Genomic DNA, 23,038 nt, shown 5'->3' with positions numbered 1-23,038 from the left:
TACTTAAAAGTTAAAATGATTTGGGAGGAGAATACTCTACACAAAATCATTTTGAAGATAACTAACTGGGATTGACATTATAAAATCAAGTATGTACTGTATGTGTCTCTGGAAATGTTAAAATGAAAAGAAATTATATGCACTTGGAGGACCCATTTTTAAAACCCTATAATGGCCCTTCAACTAAACCTTGAACTTTAAAAACTACAGAAAACAAACTTTTTGTATATATGCTTTTCTGTTGACCCGGTTGATATGTATAGTTCTATATTGTATATATGACTGATCTACTTTAAACGTTGTTACTGATCTTAACCCTTTTACCCCCAGGCTCTTTGGAAATTTCCAACCCTTAACCCTCAAGGGGTTATTTTTTTCCCAGCACATTTTGCAGTATATTTTTTTTAAATTGCTCTAACAGCCTTAATTTTTGTCATAGAGAGGTTAGGTTGGTCTCATTCTCTTGGAAAATGCCTGAATTTTTTCAAAAAAAAAAAAATATCAAAAATGTGGAAAAAAAAAATTTTATGGCATTTTTTTGCAAGGACGTACCGGTACGTCCATGGGGGTAAAGGGATGGGTTTTGTGAAACGTACCAGTACGTCCTTTGGGGGTAAAAGGGTTAAAACACTTTAATCATTAATTATATCCAACTCATTTTTCCCTCTTGGACTTGAGGCATTTTGCCAGGGTTGTACCTTGCCTAGTAATAATAATGAATAATGATATTGACAGAACAGTTTAGGTCAAACAGACTTAGATCTTTGGAAAGGAAGAACAAATCAATATTGAACATATAAATGCACCTATCAATCAATATAAAGACCCAGTTCAGTTAATATACCCACTCAGCCACTGATAAGCATAAGACCACTTTCAAGTAAGAACGTATAAATTTCTCAACATAATCATCGATCATCAGTGAAATAACTAACATTCAGACGATCATGCATCGATCACACACATGCGAATCTTACTTATAACTGTAATCGTACAGTTTAACATGTTTCTTCAAAACGGCCCATAAAAGAAACAAAGAAAATATAAATAAATCACTATATTTTAAACAATACACAAGAGGGCCAATGTGTATTGGTCAAAATATAGTGATTTATTTATATTTCCTTTATTTCTTTTATGGGCCTTTTTGAAGAAACATACACACATATATAAAAATAGACATCAATCATTCTTGTCAAAAAGCAATGGTGTTCCTTGTAGAAAAGCGGTGGATCTTTCCATCAAACAATTCTTCAGCGGTGTCGTCAATACTGTACTTTTAACTTCATGCGGATGTCAATACTGTAATCTGAAAAATAAAATAAAATATTCTAACCATGTTTTTGAAAACATTTTAAAATAACAGATATGGGAAATTTTTATAATAAGCATCTCTATGAACCTCCCTGGATATATATATAGCTTTATAAATATTTTTTTTATTGTTGCTGTATCAGCTAAAGATGGCCAATTGAATCACATTCCAGGTAATAAAATGTTATTTTCATTAGTAAAATAAATTTTTGAATATACTTACCCGATGATCATGTAGCTGTCAACTCTGTTGCCCGACAGAAATCTACGGTCGGGATACGCCAGCGATCGCTATACAGGTGGGGGTGTACACAACAGCGCCATCTGTGAGCAGGTACTCAAGTACTTCTTGTCAACAAGAACTCAATTTTCTCCTCGGTCCACTGGTTCTCTATGGGGAGGAAGGGCGGGTCCTTAAATTCATGATCATCGGGTAAGTATATTCAAAAATTTATTTTACTAATGAAAATAACATTTTTCAATATTAATCTTACCCGATGATCATGTAGCTGATTCACACCCAGGGTGGTGGGTGGAGACCAGCATACATGTTAACAAAGAAGCTAAGTATCCCGTATCTTATTTTAGCCGTTATTCAAAATAACAAACATAAAATAAATAAGTACCTGGTAAGGAAGTCGACTTGAACCATTACTCTGCCTTTTTAAGTACGTCTTCCTTACTGAGCCTAGCGATCCTCTTAGGATGCTGAGCGACTCCTAGGTGCTGAAGTATTAAGGGCTGCAACCCATACTAAAGGACCTCATCACAACCTCTAATCTAGGCGCTTCTCAAGAAAGAATTTGACCACCCGCCAAATCAACCAGGATGCGGAAGGCTTCTTAGCCTTCCGGACAACCCAGAAATATTTCAAGAGAAAGATTAAAAAGGTTCTGGAATTAGGGAATTGTAGTGGCGGAGCCCCACCACTACTGCACTCGTTGCTACGAATGGTCCCAGAGTGTAGCAGTTCTCGTAAAGAGACTGGACATTCTTAAGATAAAAGACGCGAACACTGATTAGCTTTTCCAAAAGGTTGCGTCGAAAATATTTTGCAGAGATCTATTTTATTAAAAGGTCACGGTAGTTGTGATAGCTCTAACTTCGTGTGTCCTTACCTTCAGCCAAGCTTGGTCTTCCTCATTCAGAAGGGAATGAGCTTCTCGTATTAACAGTCTGAAAATAGTAGGATAAAGAATTCTCTGACATAGGCAAAGATGAATTCTTAACTGAACACCATAAAGCTTCAGACGGGCCTCATAAAGGTTTTTTAAAATAGAACTTAAGAGCTCTACAGGACATAATACTCTTTCTAGTTCCTTTCCAACCATATCGATAAGTTTGGAATAACGAACGATATTGGTCAAGGCCGAGAAGGCAGCTCGTGTTTGGCTAGAAAACCAAGATGTAGAACATGTAGCCGTTTCGGATGAAAATCCGATGTTCTTGCTGAAGGCATGAATCTCACTGACTCTTTTAGCTGGTAAAGCATATCAGGAAAAGAGTCTTAAAGGTGAGATCTTTCAGGGAGGCTGATTGAAGTGGTTCGAACCTGTCTAACATAAGGAATCTTAGAACCACGTCTAAATTCCAACCAGGTGTAACCAAACGACGCTCCTTCGTGGTCTCAAAAGACTTAAGGAGGTCCTGTAGATCTTTATTGTTAAAAAGATCTAAGCCTCTGTGACGGAAGACTGATGCCAACATGCTTCTGTAACCCTTGAAAGTGGGAGCTGAAAGAGATCGCTCTTTTCTCAGATATAAGAGGAAGTCAGCTATTTGAGTTACAGAGGTACTGGTCGAGGATACGGATACTGACTTGCACCAGTTTAGGAAGATTCCCCACTTCGATTGGTAGACTCTAAGTGTGGATGTTCTCCTTGCTCTAACAATCGCTCTGGTTGCCTCCTTCGAAAAACCTCTAGTTCTCGAGAGTCTTTCGATACTCTGAAGGCAGTGAGACGAAGAGCGTGGGGGCCTTGGAGTACCTTCTTACGCGTGGCAGACGTAGCAGGTCCACCCTTAGGGGAAGAGTTCTGGGCACGTCTACTAGCCATCGAAGTACCTCGGTAAGTTATTCTCTCGCGGGCCAGAGGGAAGCAACTAGAGTCAACTTTGTCCCAATGTGAGAGGCGAACTTCTGCAGTACCTTGTTGACAAACTAGAACGGAGGGAATGCATATAGATCTAGATGAGACTAATCTAGTAGAAAGGCATCTAAAAGAACCACTGCTGGGTCTGTTGAGAGCCTCTTGGACATCGAGGTTGCGAAGAGATCTATGGTTGGATGGCCCCAGGTGACCCAAAGTCTCTTGCATACATCTCTGTGGAGGGTCCAATATGTTGGAATTATTGTCCCTTCCTACTGAGACAAACTGCTAAGACATTCAAGTTGCCTTGGAAGAAATTTGTTACTAGTGAAAAGTCTAGACCTGTTGAACAGGAGAGGAGGTCACTAGCGAACTCGCACCATGTCAGAGAGTAGGTCCCTCCTTGCTAGGAGATGAACATCAAAGCAGGGAGTTGTCCGTGTTGACCTCCATTACTTTGTCTTGAAGGAGAGACCTGAAGCTTTTCCAGGTCAGACTTACTGCCAGAAGCTTCTTGCAGTGAAAATGCATTGTCCTTTGACGCGAGTTCCATAATCCCGAGCATTCCCTACCGCCTAAGGTCGCACCCCAGCCTACGTCCGATGCGTCTGAGAAGAGAACGTGGTTGGGAGTCTGAACAGTCAGGGGAAGACCCTATAAAAGGTTGATAAAGTCCTTTCCTCAGGTTAGACCAGACTTATCTTCCGGAAACCGGGATCGAGACCGCTTCTAGCGTCTTGTCCTTTTCCAGTGAAGAGCTAGATGAAACCGAAGAGGACGGAGGTGTAGTCTTCCAAGTGACACCAAATGCACCACGGATGACAGTGTCCTAACCAGACTCATCCACAGCCTGACAGGGCCGTATTCCTTCTTCAGCATCTTCTGGATGGATAGCAGGGCTGGGGATTGATCTTCTTGTTCAGCCATGTCCTCATCAGAGGGTTCCTCATCCGAAACTGATGAGGAAACGGCAACGGAGTGGGCAACGTCTGACTCGCTGAATCCGGTCGCACTGGTGGATGCGTGACGGAGCCGGACACAAGATCATGGTACTGCTGCACAGTCTGTGAACTGTCAACCATGGGGAAGCGAGGAAGTACAGCGACAACCCGAAACTGTCTAGACTGTCTGGGTAGTACAGACAACCCCTAATCGGGTTGCTGAGTTGCCGCACTGCGTCACAACAAGTCACCTCTGCTGGTTGTTGAACGTCTTCCCAGTGACACACTGAACGTCCACAACCACCTCCGAGAGTAGCATAACATCAACGTGCGACTGGCAACCCACACTGGGTCGCACCGGTGGAGGAACCATCTCAACTGGCGGACGTGAGTAAGATACCTCAGCGTCAACAGGGCGTACAACCAACCGGTAGGAAGGTCGTTGGCAAGAAGGGTCTTCTCTGTAAAAAATCCTCTATCAAGGACTAAGCTTGGACTGCATGTCTTGCAACAAAGCCCAAGGTCTATGGGAGCAGGTGTGGCAACAGACGGGGTTAGCGACTGAAGCGGAACCATTTACCCTCCCTGGAAGCATGTTATGCTTAAATAAAAGTCCATAGGAGGCTAAGCAGCTTAAGGCTCCTCTCCAAATGACAGAGTCCTCAAGGGAATATCAGAAGGAGGGAGAACAGCACCTTCTCATCTACAGGAACCATATCCGAGAAAAGCTAGGTTCTCTCAGTGAGGGTTTCACTGGTGCAAAAGCAGCAGACCAGAAGGCAACGTTATGAAACTGCTTGACAGTCTGTGAACTGTCAAAAACTGAACTGTCAACCACAACAGGAGCGTGAGGACATACAGCACTGGTGTATGAGTAGCAGACCAGAAGGCAACGTCATGTAACTGTATGACAGTTTGTGAGTTGGCAACAACCAAAGTTGTGTGGGGAAGCCTCAACTCCTGACTGACTAGTTTGCTGCTGGCGAGTGGCGGTAACCACAGTGTGTTGCGGAGGCTGACACACCGTGTCAAAATACGGCAGCTTGTGGTAGCTCACGCACGGCAACGGAGTGCTCTGTGTGTGGTAGTCATCATACATCTGGCAGGGTTGACTGTGCATGGGTGGAGGAGCTCTCACAACAAGAGTGTGAGAGCAGGAAGCCATGCCGGGCGCACAACCGTGGGAGGTGTAGGCCCACGGGTGCACCGTCAACCTTCTCCGCAGTCGGAGTGTGGGAGCTGGCAACAACAAAAGCAGAGTGCTGGTGCGTGGGAGGGGCTGCGGTGGGTTGAGGAGCATGCGGTATGGTATGCGGAGCATGCTGTAAGGTATGCGGCTCATGCTGCATGGTATGCGGAGCATGCTGTAAGGTATGCAGAGCATGCTGCATGGGCTGCGGAGAATGCCGCATCGTGCTGGAACCCGGCAGCTCTACAGAACCTTCCCACTGCTGATGCGGTAGCTCACGCATGTTAGCAGATGGTGCAGCAAGAACATGCGTCTGGCAGGGTGGACTGCGCATCGGTGGTGGAGCTCTCACAGGTGGAGGGTGGGAGCAGGCAGCCGCAGTATCTGCTGAGCGCACAACCTCGGCGGGTTGTAGGTTAACAGGTGCATTGTCAACCTTCCAGCATAATACTCCTGCATGAAGGAGCAAGCTGAGACTGTATAGTCTGCAGCATGGACCACAAGGGTCTATGAAAGACAACAACAAACGGAGCTACTGTCCGTTGTGACTGAGGGTCTAAAACAGCTGGTGCGGCAACAGACGGAGTTACTGCCTGTTGCGGTACCACCTTGCCTCTCTTGGGAGGTGTGCAGTTGTCGTACTGCAGCGAGTCCGAACTGACCCAGTGGCTACACCTAGGCCGTTGGACTTGCGCGGAAGGGACCGACTTGCACTTAAAAGCTGCAAGATTTGGTCCATGGTTTCTGCGAGAAACCTCTTCCGCAGACGAGGAATAAAAGGGCTCTCTCGTCTTTGTGTGGGTGGGGTGATCACATCGGCAACGTGTGTAGATACACCCGAAACCACGGGGGGAAACGTCTGTTCGTTGATCAAGGCCTGTGGAACCCATAAGTCCTTCGACATTACTTCTCCCCTGGGCTTGGGAGCTTGTAAGAGGTATCGGACTAGGTGAACAACTGGCACGAACAGACGAACCCTCGAACGCAAAACTGTAACACTTTGCGCATATCACTTTATCACTTTTGATTTTCTGTTTGCACTTATTTCACTGAACTCGAAACTTTAAGTGGTTTGTACCTGAAACACGCAATCCTATCCTTCATTAAAAGGTAGTAATTGCGAAAACAGTATTACAATGTAACAGAAAAACATAATGAAAGATAAAGAATTCAGTGGCTGGAAAAGAGACTAAACACTAGATCAAATAAACTACGTTTAAAATCTCTCACCGCATAAAGCCTGGGAGCAAGAATAAAACTCTAGAAACGTTTTACCTTCTTCCCCTATAGCGACTAGGGAGAAGAGCAAAAAATGAGAACAACGTTACCCGCTTGAACGAAACGTTTATCCTCCTCTCTCTCCCTCCGTCTCTATCTCTCTCTCTCTCTCTCTTGACTTAGAACCTGAGAGATGAGCCCAATTATATATATCGTTAAAACATATTATTTGTTAAAGGAAAAAAACTGAAAGGTTTCCCAAATAAAAAGTTCCTTTATTAGAATTAAAACCATTTAAGCTAAGAAAGAATGAACGAAACGCTAGAATCGGTTTACTCTTACTGCAACGTGAAACCGTGAAATACTCTCTCTCTATCGTAACGATAGAGCGCAAGTTGAACGTTCTGAACGTCAACAACTGCGGAGACTAAACAAAACGTTAGTTCAACTTTGAAAACAGTACGAGACTATCAAAGAAATTCTTTCAAAAACATTAAAATTAAAATAGCATAAATTCTTAACAGGAAAAACGATATGACGGGCTCAATGTTAATTAACTTCGGTTCCAAGTAAGGACCGCCTACTATTAGGAAAGGTCGCATATAAACAAACATAAAAATTAATTTTTATAAGTTTATAATAAATGGAAAGTTAATCGAAGAGGCCTATAAATGGCGGAGAGATATAAAATAAATCTATAACTTTGTTAAGCAAAATACCTAAACACACTTCCGTCAAAGGGAAGGGTGGGTGAAAAAAAAAAAAAAAAAAAAAAGTGAAAGAGAGTCTATACTCTCTTCGACACCAACACTTCCGTCTAAGGGAAGGGTCGGCCATTTAAAAGTGAAAGAGAGTCCATACTCTCTTCGTCACCATAATTAATTCAAATTAATTCCAAAAGCTTGCTAAGCTAATGATAAAGCTTCCTGAATAGCGAAGGCTAAATTCTAGAGCAAAAACATCACCAAATCGTGAACAATAACTCCAGAATCAACAGCGTATCCAAGTAGGTCTAGCCGGTGGCACAACAGAGGAAAAATTGAGTTCTTGTTGACAAGAAGTACTTGAGTACCTGCTCACAGATGGCGCTGTTGTGTACACCCCCACCTGTATAGCGATCGCTGGCGTATCCCGACCGTAGATTTCTGTCGGGCAACAGAGTTGACAGCTACATGATCATCGGGTAAGATTAATATTGAAAAAGTAAGTGTTAGTATTTACCCAAAGTAAATAAGTAGTGAGCTACTAACTGAGCTTGCAAGCGAGCAGAAATGTACTGTCATCCGGATAATGATGCCATCAGCCAGCATACATAACCAATAATTAAAATATCTATTAAGTATTATGAACATCAGGTGAGTATAGAAATTACAAATTTTATCATTAAAATTGTTTTTATAATTCTCTCAAGTTCCATTCAAGACTTTTATTTTATAAATATATAAGCAATATGCATTACTGAACTTGTCTATCTTCAACATAATATCTCAATTATTTACGAAGCCTATCTGTATAATTCATCTTCAAAAAACAGATTATCTAAACTTTTGAAGTTTATCTCGCTAGCTATTCCATCTTTAACTAACATGAAATCTATCGTGTGAGCCATTTCAAAGTCCGGAAATAATAACAACACTTGAAATAATAATTTTCTGGAACTAAGCAATACATTCCTCAATCAAAGGTAATCCTGTACTACAAAGTCCATTAAACTTCTTTGCATCTTGGATATGATATATTTATAATAAAGTTATAATGATTTCAATAACATACAGCAATAATAATAAAATAGTGTTTCATATCATAAAAACCATTTTCTTCATGTCTGTTTAGTCAATAATAGTTAGGACGAAAACACATGACAAGAATTATAAGCTAATATATACCAAACGAAATTGGGATGAATACGAATAAGGCCTGAGCAAGCACTTCAGATGCCAATCTGAAGTGGGTCTGACTGAAAAGCTTGAATAACTGTGGGAGTTCCCTAACGGAAAGATATAAAAGGGATTTTGACGTAGGAAAAATCTATTTTTGGGTGAGATAGCCATGTCATCCTGATGGAAGTTCCCTCCAGCAACTTTCTACTGTATAATATTTCTGCGATTGATATTAAAAGAGAATTACCGTCAGGTATAACAAGGTTCTAACCCCCGGGACAACTATCTGAAGATATTGTGTATAATCAGGGACGTATCCTAAGATAACCATAGGTATCTGCCATCCATCCATATACCAAAGGCACTTCCCCCAATTTTGGGGGGTAGCCGACATCAACAAGAACAAAACAAAAAAAGGGGACCTCTACTCTCTATGTTCCTCCAGCCTAACCAGGGACTCAGCCGAGTTCAGCTGGTACTGCTAGGGTGCCACAGCCCACCCTCCCACATTTCCACCACAGATGAAGCTTCATACTGCTGAGTCCCCTACTGCTGCTACCTCCGCGGTCATCTAAGGCACCGGAGGAAGCAGCAGGGCCTACCGGAACTGCGTCACAATCGCTCGCCATTCATTCCTATTTCTAGCACGCTCTCTTGCCTCTCTCACATCTATCCTCCTATCACCCAGAGCTTTCTTCACACCATCCATCCACCCAAACCTTGGCCTTCCTCTTGTACTTCTCCCATCAACTCTTGCATTCATCACCTTCTTTAGCAGACAGCCATTCTCCATTCTCTCAACATGGCCAAACCACCTCAACACATTCATATCCACTCTAGCCGCTAACTCATTTCTTACACCCGTTCTCACCCTCACCACCTCGTTCCTAACCCTATCTACTCGAGATACACCAGCCATACTCCTCAGACACTTCATCTCAAACACATTCAATTTCTGTCTCTCCATCACTTTCATTCCCCACAACTCTGATCCATACATCACAGTTGGTACAATCACTTTCTCATATAGAACTCTCTTTACATTCATGCCCAACCCTCTATTTTTTACTACTCCCTTAGCTGCCCCCAACACTTTGCAACCTTCATTCACTCTCTGACGTACATCTGCACCCCGAATAAACCTTTCCCTGTCTAATCCTCTAACGGGAAGGATAAGTGAGGAGCCGTTACATATCCTATCACTTTTCAGTGCTCCCATACGACCTTGCCGCTTCATTCCTTCTCCGCAACTTGTTTGTTCTGTGTGATATTTTGTGTCTGCTCTTTTCACCTTTTTTCAAAGATTTTCTTTGTATGTCGGCTTCCTCCTCACAAACATTTTTAGGGTGAAATGAAGTAACTATAACTTTTCATAGAGGGGAAACTCCCTACATCCTGCTAGATTAAGAAGAGTGAGCATAATATTAAAGGTTCCTGTATTATGACACCTATAATTAAACCGAAGCAATTACTTGGAGGAAAGACCTCCTTGTCTATCACTACTGAAGATATGGGAAACTATTTTGCATTTACCTTACACAAATCTTCAGCAACACCTTACAAAATGATATAACGCTCTATTCCCCCCCCTCCCCCCACGAACAAAACAGCATATGAATCGTCTAACATGAAGCTAGCATTATTTCATATCCTGAAGAACTTTAATCCACTTTTTACACCAATGAATTCATGGTTATTTATGTGGAATTTCTAGTTCTGTTCCATCCCAGTTCCCAATATCATCTTGCACTCGGGGCAGCTTCCTGGTAGCCTAGCAAATATATGTTCACCTTACTTCTAATGACAAAATTTCCAAAGGTATTACTTTTGAGAAACATATAAGGTCTGTGTCTTCTTCAATTGCACAAAAAATAGGCTTATTGAGAAAGTCTTTAAAGATTTTCGGTGATCAACCTATTCTGAAGAAGTGTTTTAATTCTTTTACTCTACTTTGTTTTGAGTATTGTTCTCCTGTCTGGTGCTCAGCTGCTGATTCTCATCCTAATTCGTTGGACAGAAACTTACGGTCTATTAAATTTCTTATTCCTGATCTAGATATTAATCGCTGGCACTGTCGTTCAATTAGTTCATTATGCATGTTGCATGAGATTTTTCATAACTCTGACCATCCTTTACATTCAGATCTCCCTGGACAATTCTATCCTATTCGTAATACTAGGCAGGCAGTTAATTCTAATAGCCAGGCCTTCTCCATCATGAGGCTCAATACTACGCAGTACTCTAGAAGTTTTATTCCAGCTGTTACTAAGTTGTGGAATGATCTTCCTAATCGGGTAGTTGAATGAGTAGAACTTCAAAAGTTCAAAGTTGGAGCAAATGCTTTTTTGTTGACCAGGCTGACATGAGTCTTTTTATAGTTTATATATGACATATCTGTTTTTGATGTTGTTAATAGTTTATATATGGCATGTTTGTTTTGACATTGTTACTTTTTTTAGAATAATTTATTGTTAATTTGTTCTCTTCATTTATTTATTTCCTTATTTCCTTTCCTCACTGGACTATTTTTCCCTGTTGGAGCCCCTGGGCTTGTAGCATCTTGCTTTTCCAACGAGGGTTGTAGCTTGGATAGTAATAATAATAATAATAAAAGGTTTACTAGAACTTTTCACCATGACTTCTCTTCTGTAAACTTTATTAAGAATAAAACATATTTACACTACTTACCAGGAGATATTGAAATTCTGATGAACTGCAAGTCCATATAGTCAATTTGGCTCTCTTCAAATCTAACCAAAGTTCTGTGGATAAAAAGGAACACATAAATCTATGCTCATGTATAAAATCCAAAATCAAATAAGGTAAAAAAATAATAATACAAAACAAGTCCAGTAAATAGATACTACACAGGTTAGAAAATATTACAAAACACTTTACACGTTTATAATGATTATGAAAGCAATTAGGAAAACTCGCACATTTTCAAGTAATTTGCTTTTTTCTTTACAAACCTGAGTATTATAATAGGAGTGGAGTTTCAATGGAGCTGGATACGGCCGTTAAAAACTTGACGAGATAGCGGTTGTGAGTTAGCGGGATCACGGGTAAGCCCCCGCCCACCTGCCAGCACACTGAGCTCTTACTTTAACCTTACAGCTATGGGGTTGCAGGTAAGCTCCGCCCACTAGACAGGCCGCTGAGGTCCCACTTGGACTTTGATCCTAGGACTTTCGGAGTGGTTGAGACAGGAGGGTTGATGTGGGAAATGTAACTTAACCCTTTTACCCCCAGGCTCTTTGGAAATTTCCAACCCTTAACCCACAAGGGGTTATTTTTTCCCCAGCACATTTTGCAGTATATTTTTTTTAAATTGCTCTAACAGCCTTAATTTTTGTCATAGAGAGGTCAGGTTGGTCTCATTCTCTTGGAAAATGCCTGAATTTTCTCAAAAAAGTATCAAAAATATGAAAAAAAAAATTTTATAGCATTTTTTTGCAAGGACATACCGGTACGTCCATGGGGGTAAAGGGATGGGTTTTGTGAAACGTACCAGTAAGTCCTTAGGGGGTAAAAGGGTTAAAGAACTAAGCTCTGTATAGTGAGGATAAATGCAAATTACTTCAAAAGAAGCATTGCTCTTCATCAACAACACCGAGCACTTTGCCAAACTCATTTGGAAAACTTTCAAAGTAGCAACAGGTAGGTTAAAAAGCAGGCGAGATTCTTCTGTGTATCATATCCCAGAGACGGATTGGATACTCAGGTGGGCGTCCCATACCTCCCCGATACGTCTATGGACAACAGACTTCCCCAAGGTGAGGAGATCCCACGTTGAGGATCGTTATGCAGCTACCAGGGTAGATCATCCAGTGTAGGGAATTCTTGTAGATCACGAGTGAATATTATTTATTTTCATGGCAGAATCACTGCACAGTTTTCAATTCCCCATAGTTTCAGGTTCGTAGTTAGTAAGCAGGCTAACAATTATCCAGATACTGTACTGGAAAAACGGTTATGGCATTCAAGCACCTACCCACGCTAGTCCATTTGGGTTTCCAACGGACACACAAGATGCTGAACTTAAGACGACTTTATTCCGACAAGTACAGGGCACTTACAAATACTGATGGGGGCATTAGCATGTTGCAAATACACTCTAATTAGTTAAAATAGTCAACGACTGCAAATAAGGTTGAACAATTTACAAGTGACACTTGCGAGTTGCTTCCGTGAGCTCGTGACTCCAACTGACTTCCCAACTTGCAGCTCGAACCTCAACATATTTTTGTTTAAATTTAAAAGTGTTTGATTTTTAAAAAAATCACATTCAGAATCACTTCCATGAAATTGAATCGTAAAAAAATAAACAATTACAAATAAAATAAAAATAAAAAATTTCTTTTCCTCTTTAAAATTTTCATAATTTTATTTGTAATTTTAACTGAAACTACGAATTCTCTACATCCAGTATTCCTGTTCCCATGGAGCCAGAATAAAGGGAAGGCTAGTTGCTGGATAGTAATACCCTGCACTCCCATTCAGTGCTGGTATGCTCAGTCTGTAAGTTGTGAGAACAGATGTTTTTTCCCATTATGGGTCAACTCTCAACCTTCACAACTGGCACTAAACCAAGCACAAGAAATTTGTGTGAAAACACCTCCACCGAGTATCAAGACACTCCTTAATGTTGTGTAAACCAATGTTTTTTCCCGCCATTAGACAACTCTTAGAACTCACTCAAGAAGGGAGGTTTCTGAAACTACTGCAACCAGCAATGTCTCTCCAACGGGAGAGAAACGGTAGGGCGTAACACCTGTTGATCGGACTTCCTGGACTACTTTTACTCGTTTTCCTTCAGAAGTTGCAGCGAATACTCGGCAAAGACGACATGGGAGAAGGGAGAACTTGAAGACCTTCTTTGGAATTGTGCAGGCTGATAATAACACACTCACAGGGGAGAGGCCACAACAGCACAATGACACCGAAAAGTATGTCTTTACTCTTCAGTGGCTTAAGTCAAAGCAAATGTTTTGCTACCTTGGGGGTGGCCTACTTGCCACCCGCCAATTACTACGGTAATACCTCGTTAAAAGTTTAACCGGCCATTTCCAGCCTTGCCGAAGTCGAACACTTGTATTGTGTGTAGGAACAAAAAAGGGTTTATGAAGCACAAAATATTTAAAGATGTTTTGATACTAACAAAAGATTATAAAATGGAAAAGGGAACACAGTGTTTGCTTACAGCTTGTATAAGTCACATCCACACTACTTACCACGGCATATTCATCTAAATGGGATTTTTATTATTCCAATGGGATCTCCATCAGTAATCTCTTCTACGTCTCATGATCACGTGATTTCCCCTGAACCGAAGCTTCTTTTCCATACGAGCAACCACGATGAAATCGTTAACTTCTGTTGTTCGATATAGAGTCCTCACTTTCTCGCAGACACTCACTGCTGACCGGGGCAGTCATAAATCAAATGGGGCATCATTCACAAGGTCTGCAAAAAGAAAAAAACAATAATCAACTTACTCTCAAACCAGAATACTTCCTAATTCTGATCTTTCTCAATATGAAGAAAATCCTATCTTCAATATAAATGCATCTATGAGGTAGCAAGCCTTGTCTTTTACCTAATTCTCAGCCTAATTGCAGACTCCCATATTCGTTAAGCTATTCTACAATGAATAATAAAGGGTCTTCAAAATATGAACGTCTCGTCTAAAATCATGCACGTCCTACACTCCAGTTCCCATGAAACTTAAGACTCATTTTCAGAGTACTGTTTTGTCTCTAACAGGCAAAACATCACAGGTAAATTCAGGCACAATACCATAATAAAAAATTTTTTTTAGATTTAAACAGTATTTTCAATAGACGCAACACAACCCATAAAAAAACTACAAACACGTATACTAGACTGCATTGAATTCCCCCTCAATATAATGATTAAGATTTCCCTAAATACAATACAGAAATAAAAAATTAAATATACCTATGCTGTGTAGGGACTTCTCTTTGAAGTGAGCTTCCAAATCTTGCCTTCGCAATTTGTGGATACACCAGCCCCCGTCTTTTTTCTTCCAACTAAAAAATGATGGAGTGTAAAATCTCTAAGAATCACAAGGGCACCAAATGTTCATATCTGCCACTGGCACCAAGGTATTTTGGAAGGGAAAATGAGTGTGGAACAGCCATGGGGTGGTCATATCCTTTGCTATTCTTCCATCAGCTGAGATAACGGTGACCATGAGTAGATTGAACTCAAGAGTTGGTAAAGTTGTCCTTACTGGAGCCAAATCCAAGTTCGGAGCAAAAGTATTTTCATCATTCGAAAACAGCGAACAATAAATTCTGCACAGGCTTGAATATCCGGCAAGCCATTTGTCACCAATGCACTGTACTTTTCATTGTCAAATTTAGAACAGAGTTTTTCCTGGGCCAATGCTATGTTAACCATTTTCAAATATAACACTCTTTTAGTTCAAGTACTGGGATTTAAATGAATTTTGTAGCAGATCCCACACGACGCAAATGAACTGTGGACTTCTTCCCTCAGGCAATTGCGCTTCCATCTTGAGGTGAACGGTAATAAATACGTCTGATTAACAGCGCCACCGTCTCTGAAGCTCAGTTGAATTTATGTTGAATAGTGATGACACTGAATGGATCTTGAATCATACAACGATTCCATCTCTTGAATCCAACACGTCTGAAAAAAGTTTAGACAATTAATAATCTTTCATATCATTGTATTCCAAACTTTTAACCCATTTACCCCCAAAGGACGTACTGGTACGTTTCACAAAAGCCATCCCTTTACCCCCATGGACGTACCGGTACGTCCTTGCAATAAAATGCTATAAAAAAAATTTTTTTTCATATTTTTGGTAATTTTTTTAGAAAACTCAGGCATTTTCCAAGAGAATGAGACCAACCTGACCTATGACAAAAATTAGGGCTTTTAGAGCAATTTAAAAAAAAATATATACTGCAAAATGTGCTGGGAAAAAAATAACCCCCTGGGGGTTAAGGGTCGGAAATTTCCAAATAGCCTGGGGGTAAAAGGGTTAACATTACTGAGGGGACATTTCCACATCAGAATGCTTTCCATAGCACACTAGATATAGAAACACTGTTTACAGGTGGGGTCAGAGAAGGGTAAGTCACTCAAGTTGAATTAACCGTTTCAATTTTAATTCCGGAAGTGGCATTTTTTATTCAGCTGAACTACTTTCCTCTTGGTAAGGGTACAAGAGACTCTTTAGCTATGGTAAGCAGCTCTTCTAGGAGAAGGACACTCCACAATCAAACCATTGTTCTCTAGTCTTGGATAGTGCCGCAGCCTCTGTACCATGGTCTTCCACTGTCTTGGGTTAGAGTTCTCTTGCTCGAGGGTACACTCAGGCATACTATTCTATCTCATTTCTCTTCCTCTTGTTTTTTTAAAGTTTTCATAGTTTATATTGGAAATAAAATATTTATTCAAATTTTACTATTATTAAATATTGTATTTCATTTTTCCTAGTTTCCTTTCCTCACTAGGCTATTTTCCCTGTTGCGACCCCTGGGCTTATAGCATCTTGATTTTCCAATCAGGGTTGTAGCCTAGCAAATAATAATAATAATAACTCATATTACAGACACAACAAAAACCTGAAGGCTATTTGAAACTGAATTCCATATAATACTATATAAACTGAATCAGGATATAGTATAGTACTTATCTTGGCATGAGAGAAAACCATTCTCATCTTGCTGCTTGGGATCAAAGACCGGTGCTCATCAACCTCGGCTTCTTATTCTTTGTTTGTAGAAATCTGGAATTAAAAAAAAGAATAATTAAAATATGCTCTGAATGCTCAAGTTAACCCTTTTATCCCCAAAGGACGTACTGGTACGTTTCACAAAAGCCATCCCTTTACCCCCATGGACGTACCGGTACGTCGTTGCAAAAAAATGCTATAAAAATTTGTTTTTCATATTTTTTGATAATTTTTTGAGAAAATTCAGGCATTTTCCAAGAGAATGAGACCAACCTGACCTCTCTAGGACAAAAATTAAGGCTGTTAGAGCAATTTAAAAAATATATACTGCAAAATGTGCTGGGAAAAAAAAAAACCCTTAGGGGTTAAGGGTTGGAAATTTCCAAATACCCCGGAGGTAAAAGGGTTAAGCAAGCTATGAATTTTCCTTTCAAAATTAATTAGTATTAGCGATTGATTACATTTGCAAGTTTAGACTTTTACCTAGTCTAAGCTATGCAAACTAGTTTTGAACAGATAGATAAAAAAACTAAAGAATTGAAAACAAGACCAAAAATTCATGGGATATAATTTGCAAACTCAGTATCAATAACCGAGATATGAAAGAAAATGAATAACTACACAATACTGTATTTCAACTGATATAAAAAAAGAAATATAAAGAAAATTTTAAAAGTATTAAGGGATTTTGACGAAGGAAAAATCTATTTCTGGGAAGAGGCCTGTGACGGTGTCGGTGGGGTAGTTCTACTATGTTCTCTAGGGCCTGTCACGGCCCTCCCCATTGATGAAGGGATTATCTAAATGGAAGACAGCCTGTGAATAGTGGTTTTCGCACGCCTTTGTTAAATACACGACACCTACAAGGTGTTCGCGCGAGGGTTGTAACCTCTGCATTCCATGCTTTTATCTTTCTCTAGTATATTTGGAAGATTTATATTAGGAAAGGTACAAGGAAGGACCTTTCACCGGCCGTCACAGGCCGCCCCAGAAATGTATTTTTCCTAACCTGAGACCTGAGACCTTTAATAGAAACATAGCATCAGCTAGCACAAAGTGTCTCCTAGATGATTGCACGAGTGCTAAGATAGAACCTGAGATGTCACCTGTTAGACCTCTGTTAGACCTCATAGCTCAAACATGACAAATTTCGTAGATAATTTGTATTTTTCCTACCATACAAACCTTAGCTATTTACATGGGGTATTATTTTAGCGGAGCTGAAATGACGAGCCATTAAATTCTAACGAGGGTTAACTAACCCCTTGCTAATTAGCGGGGGGTAGGGAAGGGGTAGCTAGCTACCCCTTCCCCCCTCACACACTGTGAATAGCTCAATTCACTTAAAGGTAGGACTTGACTTGGGGGTCAGGGCTGGCGGGTAACATTTGCGTAAATAGCTAAGGCTTGTATGGTAGGAAAAATACAAATTATCTAAGAAATTTGTCATTTGTTCCGTAACCTAATACAAACCACGCTATTTACATGGGGTGACTTACCCTTAGGAAGGGCGGAAAGTCCCCAGCCTTCTGGCTTCGGCTTTACCCGGGGGCTCCAATTCCGAGTTGTAGAACTCAAGGAACGGGAGCCCCTAACCCTCACACGTGGTCATGATTGACCATCGTGCGGCCTACCAGGATGTGTGTGAAGGAGAATAACGTGACTCGTCCTAGGAAGTTGACCTGGAGTTCTATGTAGAACTTTAAGCTAGGACGTTCCCAATACCACCTCGTTAGGGTATGGGAGACGCGACAGTATTAAGGCTAATACTAGGAGCACAAGGAAGCATGGTTTACCTGCAGAGGTTGAGGTCAGCTGCGCAAAGACCTGGATGCTGCTATCCCCAAGAGAGGGGAGAATGAAGAAAGAAGTAAGGGCCAGACATACTCTTTCAAACACGCAGACTAAAACCGGGTAACAATGCCCTCAACCTTCTGCTACTTGTCCAATAAGGAGCCTGAGGTTAGACCAGCTGTTGTGCAGCCACCACAGGACCGATAGAAAACGTATCGAGGTTCCTGTGGGTCACGTCTTGCAGGTAGTGAGCTGTGAACGTCGTCTGACGTTTCCAGACCCCAGCTTGTAGAACCTGCATCACAGAGAAGTTTCTCTTGAAGGCCAGGGAAGTAGCAACACCCCTGACGTCGTGAGCTCTGGTACGACGTGACGGAGGAGAGTCGGGATTCAAGGTGCTGCTTATCACCTTGCGAATCCATGAAGAGATGGAGTTCTTGGTGACCCTCCTCTTTGTCCTCCCTGTGCTCACAAACAAAGCTTGCACATGAGGACAGGCTGCAGCTGTTCTCTTGAGGTAGCGCCTCAGACTCCTGACTGACCACAGTAACAGATGGTCTGGGTCATTTGTTACAGAACGTAGACTCGTTACCCTGAAGGAGTCGAATCTTGGATCCGACACCCCATGGTTTTGAGTCTTAGCAATGAACTCGGGGACGAACCTGAACGTTACCTCCCCCCATCCCCTTGAATGGGCAACGTCGTAGGAGAGACCACGAAGTTCACTTACTCGTTTGGCCGAGGCCAACGCGAGTAGGAACACAGTCTTCCACGTTAGGTGGCGATCAGACGCCTGGCGTAATGGTTCAAAGGGAGCTCTTTTCAGAGCCCTGAGCACTTGAACCACGTTCCAAGGAGGGGGTCTGACTTCCGACTGGGGGCAAGTAAGCTCGTAATTGCGCATGAGTAGAGAAAGTTCCAATGAAGAGGAAATATCCACTCCTTTCAGCCTGAAGGCTAAGCTTAAGGCTGAGCGATGGTCTTTCACCGCCGAGACCGAAAGGCGCATTTCCTCCCGAAGATAAACAAGAAACTCCGCTATTGTTGGAATAGTGGCGTCGAGCGGAGAGAAACCCCTTCTACGACACCAACCACAAAAGACTTTCCACTTCGCCTGGTAGACACTGGCAGAGAATTCTCGCAGGTGCCGAGACATCCTGTCCGCAACCTGTTGAGAAAATCCTCTCTCCATGAGGAGTCGCTGGATAGTCTCCAGGCGTGAAGCCAAAGCGAAGCTATGGCCTTGTGGAAGATGTTGCAATGTGGTTGTCTGAGTAGCTCGTGACGTGGAGGGAGTTCTCTTGGGGGTTCCGTTAGGAGTTGCAGAAGATCCGGGAACCATTCCGCATGATGCCATAGCGGAGCTATGAGAGTCATGGAGAGGTTGACCGATAGGTTGGTCTTGTTGAGCACCCTTCTCATCAGACAAAAAGGTGGGAAGGCGTAAACGTCCATGTTGTCCCACCAGTGTTGAAATGCATCCTGCCAGAAAGCCTTGGGGTCCGGGACTGGAGAGCAGTAAAGGGGCAGCCTGAAATTCAAGGCTGTCGCAAACAGGTCTACAGTCGGGGAACCCCACAAAGTCAGGACTTTGTTGGCTATCTGAGGATCCAAAGACCACTCGGTACTCACTATCTGCGTCGCCCTGCTGAGGCTGTCGGCGAGGACATTCCTCTTGCCAGGAATGAAGAGAGCTGTCAGTGAGATCGAGCGGGTTTCGGACCATCTCAGAATCTCTACTGCAAGATGGGATAGCTGTTGCGAGAAGGTACCTCCCTGCTTGTTGATATAAGCCACTACCGTGGTGTTGTCACTCATCACCACCACGGAGTGGCCCGTCATTGTTTGTTGGAACTGTTGAAGAGCCAGAAAAACGGCCTTCAATTCTAGCAGGTTGATGTGGAGGCACTTTTCCGATTCTGACAAAAGGCCTGAGGTTCTTTGGTTCAGAATGTGGGCCCCCCACCCTAGATTTGACACGTCCGTAAACAGAGTCAAATCTGGGGGGAGGACGAGGAGATCTGCTCCTTTCCGTAGGTTCTCGTCGTCAAGCCACCATCGAAGATCTGCCCGTTCCGAAGGTCCTATGGGAACTAGGAAGTCCGGGGAATCGTTTCCCTGATTCCATCGCGACTTCAGCCGCCACCGAGGGGATCTCATCCTGAGGCAGCCGTTTGGAACAAGACGAACCAAAGATGATAGATGGCCTAAGAGACGTAACCACAGTTGGGCCGGAAGCTCTCCTTGTCTGAGGAAAGGTTCTGCTACTTTCCTCAGCCTTGCTATCCTTTCGTCTGATGGAAAGGCTTTGTGGAGAATCGTGTCTAGTTTCATGCCTAGGTACTGTATACCAGTTTCTTCGTAGGGCGCAGAGAGGACTTCTCGAGATTTACCAAGATCCCTAGATCTTGGCAAACTTCCAGAAGCCTGTCTCGGTGACGCAGAAGGGTCGACTCCGAGTCTGCCAGGATTAGCCAGTCGTCCAGATAACGAAGGAGACGGATGCCGTTCCTGTGAGCCCACGACGAGATCAGAGTGAACACCTTGGTGAACACCTGGGGTGCCGTGGAGAGACCGAAACACAGCACCTTGAACTGGTAGGTCTTGCCGTCTAGGCCGAATCTTAAGTACTTCCTGGAAGACGGATGGATGGGGATCTGGAAGTATGCGTCCTTCAAATCCAGAGTGCACATAAAGTCTTGTGGTCTCACTGCAAGTCTGACCACGTCCGCTGTCTCCATACTGAAACAATTTTGTACGACAAACTTGTTCAGTGCTGAGAGGTCAATGACCGGTCTCCAGCCTCCAGACGCCTTCTTTACAAGAAAGAGTCGACTGAAGAAGCCTGGGGAGCCGTCGTCGACCTCCTGGAGAGCATCCTTCTTGAGCATGGTCTCGACTTCTGCCCGGAGGGCCAACCCCTTTGCCGATCCCAAGGCATAGGAGTTCAACGACACTGGATTCGCTGTCAGGGGAGGTAGAGATGTTGTGAACGGGAAGCGATACCCTTGACCGATCACAGAGACCGTCCAAGGGTCGGCCCCGAGTTGCCGCCACCTGTGCACGCAACTTTTTAGGCATCCCCCCACAGGTGGACACACGGGGGGACTGCCACTCCTAGTGTTTGCGACCTTTGCCGCTTCCTCTAGGAGTTCTACCTCCCTTAGAGGACTTGCCGCGTTTCTTGTCTTTCGGCTGAAAGGACTGCGGCTTAGACACGCTTGCCTTAGCTGCTGGAGCCTGCTTAGGTGTCCTGAGAGGCTGCTGTTGACGTTGTTGTTGAGGGGCTGGAGGTTTATAGGGCCGAGATGTCAGGGCCCTTTGGAGGAGAGAGTCCTGGTTCGACCTCCTCCACCTCTCAGCTGACTGCTCCATGTCACGAGGCTCCAGTAACTCCCCTCCAAAAATAGAGGCGTGTCTGAGCCTGCTGACGTCTGCAGTGGGGATCTTCGGATGGAACCTCTCGGACACTGAATCGCGTCTTTTGAGGATCAAGTTAGCCCACAGGTTAGTGACCTGGTGGGCTAGAAACTCAATAGAGCGAGTGCCCGAGAGGAGGAAGGTCTCCAAAGCTTTCCTATTACTCTCCTTGGACAGATCCTCAGATAGCAATAGGATGCCCAGAGACCCAAGCCAGAGATCAAGCCATGAAGTTGCCTGCATGGCACTCTTCGCGACTTTTTCCAGGTTTTGGGTCTCCGACACCGCAAACGTCACCTGCCGGGTAGAGAGCTTCTCGAAAGGAGTTCCCTTAGCTAGTTCTTCCACAGAATGATGGAGTGGAAGAGACATGCAAGACTCCCCGTCGATCTCGAAATACCTCCTCTGTTGGACTAGATGAGGAGGGAGGAGTCTGAACCCGGCAGAAGAACGTCCTGAGGAGGCCAGACCAGAGAGCTGAGCTTTGACCTTGTTCCTGGCACCTTTCACCCCTTTAGACCAGGGCAAAGCCGCACTAGTCTTGGGGGGCTTCTGGACACCAAAGACCTCGTCAAGCACGGTGTCTTTCCCCTCGCGAGGGGCTGTCTCCGGGTCCTTGATTTTGTTGAGCTCCCTCATCAATCCAAGGACCTGCCAGAACGCATGTTCTGACTCGCTGTGCGATCCTCTTGGTGGACTGGCAGCTAAGTCTCCCATCCCCAAGAGGTCTTCTTGGGGAGAAACGTGGACGTCCTCCCTAGGGATTGCTGGCTCTTGACGAATCCTCGATGAAGATTTTGGAACAGTCTTGGTGTCCTTCGATTCCCTCCTGGAAGGAAAGTAGGACTCCAACACAGACGCCCGAGGAGGAACCTCTTCCCGTGCAACCTCTCCCCTATCCGGAGAAAATTCTCCCCTTGGTGCCAAGGGAGAATTCTCCGAGTCAGAGGAGTCCCCCAAGGACGAGATAAACTCATCTACAGGAGGGGGTGGAGCTGCAGAGGTTGGAGATGGAGAAGGGGTCCGCCTGATGGGGTTCCTGGAGACCAGCTTTTCCCAGGGAGGAGTCACCACGAAGCCCACTCCTTTCCTTTTCTTCAACGGTGGAGAACCCATCACAGGGTCCCGCCCCTGATCAGTGCTGGAAGGCTTAATAGCCTGGACCACAGCATTGATCATGTGGCGGAACCATGGTAGACGGGTAACTGACGCTGTGTCAGCAATCCCCGCTGGAGAAAAGGGGATCTCGCGACCCTTAGGAGTGCTCACCACGGGGCCTTCCTGAAAAGAAAAAGAAGATTGCCTAGACCTCTCTGCCGATCTTTCTTGTTCTGCCGTTGTCCTCCTCTTGCGCGGAGGTGAATCCTGGGAACGCCTCCCAGGAGAAGCATCCTGCTGAGAATCCTTGCGATCCGTACGACCCACACGGGCGGGAGCAATGCCGCGCCCGGGAGAGCTCG

The 23,038-nt window shown here is 43.5% G+C and overlaps 1 long non-coding RNA gene across 2 annotated transcripts; it reads right to left on the bottom strand.

Moving 5' to 3' along the window:
- Positions 1-489: 489 nt before the first annotated feature.
- On the bottom strand, positions 490-16,438 carry LOC137635663 (uncharacterized). Of its 2 annotated transcripts, XR_011042751.1 has the most exons (5): positions 16,322-16,429; positions 14,594-15,310; positions 13,867-14,098; positions 11,321-11,394; positions 490-1,309 (listed from the first exon to the last, which is right to left on the bottom strand). It is a non-coding gene; the product is annotated as an uncharacterized lncRNA (long non-coding RNA). The 2 variants fall into 2 exon arrangements; XR_011042750.1 differs by having other exon boundaries at positions 14,594-16,438.
- Between the last annotated feature and the right edge of the window lie 6,600 nt (positions 16,439-23,038).

Source organism: Palaemon carinicauda, unplaced genomic scaffold (assembly GCF_036898095.1).
Source record: "Palaemon carinicauda isolate YSFRI2023 unplaced genomic scaffold, ASM3689809v2 scaffold158, whole genome shotgun sequence".
NCBI lineage: Eukaryota > Metazoa > Arthropoda > Malacostraca > Decapoda > Palaemonidae > Palaemon > Palaemon carinicauda.
Note: the sequence above shows the minus strand (reverse complement) of the source record. Positions and strands in the feature narration are given on the sequence as shown.